Source organism: Carassius auratus, chromosome 20 (assembly GCF_003368295.1).
Source record: "Carassius auratus strain Wakin chromosome 20, ASM336829v1, whole genome shotgun sequence".
Classification (NCBI taxonomy): Eukaryota; Metazoa; Chordata; class Actinopteri; order Cypriniformes; family Cyprinidae; genus Carassius; species Carassius auratus.
Genome location: NC_039262.1, coordinates 4869886 through 4872787, shown reverse-complemented (window position 1 = coordinate 4872787; position 2902 = coordinate 4869886).

Here is a 2902-nt window from a genome sequence, read left to right as displayed (position 1 = left end):
TGGGGTTTGTTTTTTGTTTGTTTTGTTTTTTCTGTACAGAGGATGTGTACTAGCGCCATCTACATATATACATATATAACAATGAAAACACGGATTCGAGGAGCACGAGTATAGTTCAAATATATTTAGATTTTTTGAAAGTATAGGTCAATTATACTTACATGTAATTTTAAGTAAATTTCTGAGAAGTAAATAAAGCCCATTTTTGAGTTCAGGAGCAAGTTCAGCTTCCTGATGGATGAAGCTGTCCTTCAGTCTGCTGGTCCTAGCCTGGAGACTCTGCAGTCTCCTCCCTAATGGCAGCAGATTGAAGGGGCTGTGTAACAGGTGGGTGTGATCACCTGCAATGCAGAGGGCTTTGTGAGTGAGATGTGTACCGTAAATGTCCTGAAGGGTAGAGAGACACCAATGATCTTCTCAGCTGCTCACACTATGCGTTGCAGAGTCTTTCGGCAGGATGCGTTGCAGGCGCCATACCACACAGTGATGCAGCTCGACAGGATGTTCTCAATGGTGCTTCTGTAGAAGGTGCACATGATAGGGGGTGGGGCTTTGGCTCTCCTCAGTTTGCGGAGGAAGTAGAGATGCTGTTGTGATTTCTTGGCCAGTTGCTTGTCGGTCCAGGAGAGGTCCTCTGTTATGTACACATCCAGGAACTTGGTGCTGCTCACTCTCGCCACAGTTGCACCATTGATGGTCAGAGGAACGTGCTGAGTGTGTGCTCTCATGAAGTCAACAACAATCTCCTGAATCTTCTCCACGTTCAGTGAGAGATTGTCACTGCACTACCCGGTCAGGTGGCTCACCTCGCTCCTGTAGATTGTCTCATCTTTGTTGCTAATGAGACCCACCACAGTCATGTCATCTGCAAACTTAATAAAGAGGTTGGAGCTGTGTGACAGTGTGCAGTCATGGGTCAGCAGAGTGAAGAGGAGGGGGCTCAGCACACATCCTTGGGGGCCCCAGTATTCAGTGTGATGGTGCTGGATGTGTTGCTGCCGACCCATACTGCCTGAGGTTTTCCAATCAGAAAGTCCAACAGCCAGTTGCACAGCAAAGTGTTGAGCCCCAGCTGGATCATTTGAGCATTGTTGAATGCTGAACTGAAGTCTATGATCTGCATTCTGACGTACAAGTCCTTTTTGTCCAGATGTGTGAGTGCTGAGTGGACGGCAGTGGCGATGGCATCATCGGTCGACCGGTTGGACCGATAAGCAAACTGGAAGGGGTCCCGGGAGGGGGGAAACTAGCCGTTCAAAGCACTTCATGAGGATGGGAGTAAGTGCAAAAGAACAGTAGACATTGAAGCAGGATGGAGATGGCTTCTTCGGGACTGGAATGATGGTGGTATTTTTAAAACATGGGAACAACAGCATGACTAAGTGAAATGTTGAAATTGTCTGTGAAGACATCAGTGAGTTCTGCTGCACACTCTCTCAGTAAAGCCCAGTGGATGTTGTCAGGACCCGGAGCTTTGCGTGCATTGATCCTGCTGAAGGATCTCCTCATGCTGTCAAGTCAAGTCAAGTCACCTTTATTTATATAGCACTTTAAACAAATACATTATGTCAAAGCAACTGAACAACATTGATTAGCAAAACAGTGTGTCAAAAATGCATAATGACAGTTAAAGGCAGTTCATCATTGAATTCAGTGATGTCATCTCTGTTCAGTTTAAATAGTGTCTGTGCATTTATTTGCAATCAAGTCAACGATATCGCTGTAGATGAAGTGACCCCAACTAAGCAAGCCAGAGGCGACAGCGGCAAGGAACCAAAACTCCATTGGTAACAGAATGGAGAAAAAAAACTTGGGAGAAACCAGGCTCAGTTGGGGGGCAAGTTCTCCTCTGACCAGATGAAACTAGTTCAATTCCAGGCTGCAGCAAAGTCAGATTGTGCAGAAGAATCATCTGTTTCCTGTGGTCTTGTCCTGGTGGTCATCTGAGACAAGGTCTTTACAGGGGATCTGTATCTGGGGCTCTAGTTGTCCTGGTCTCTGCTGTCTTTCAGGGATGTAGAGTTCCTTTCTAGGTACTGATCCACCATCTGGTCTGGATATGTACTGGATCCGGGTGACTGCAGTGACCCTTGGATCTGGATACAGACTGGATCTAGTGGCTACGGTGACCTCGGGAATAAGAGGAGAAACAGACTAATATTAGCGTAGATGCCATTCTTCTAAGGGTCTGTCTGAGGTCAGCGTCATCATCTGGTCGCGGGAGGAGTGCTATGATAGTTTTATAGAAATAGTTTACGGTCCTTTGTACAGTAACAACTTTAGACAGATTACAGTGTAATAGCTTGAACAATGTGCAGTCTGTGAAAAATATGAGTGGCAATGTGACCAGTGCAGTAAATGAGCAGGTGCAGGTTAGATTGGTGGTGTGGGGTTCAGAAGTGTCACAGCTTTGGGGAGAAGCTCTTCCTGAGCCTACTAGTGCTAGAGCATAGGCTCCTGTAACGCCTGCCAGATAAAGGATGGTGAAAAGTTCATGGTTAGGGTGAGAGGCATCCTTGATGATGTTTCTTGTCCTGCCCAGGCAGCGCTTGAGTTAACTGTTCTCAATTAAAGTTAACTGCGTGCCCGTGATCCATTGAGCAGTTTTCACCACAAGCTGGAGTGCTATGCGTCAGATGCAGAGCAATTACTGTACCATACTGAGATGCAATATGTGAGTATGTTCAATATTACAATGGTAGAATTCCACAAGGATCCTGGGACTCAGGTGAACTTTCTTAAGGCTCTGTAAGAAGTAAAGGCGCTGATGTGCCTTTGTGACCAGGGTGGAGGTGTTAAGGACCAGGTGAGGTCATCAGATATGTGGATGCCAAGGAACTTGAAACTCGACACAATGCTCCACTACAGCTACGTTGATGTAGATGGGTGTGTGTGCATGACT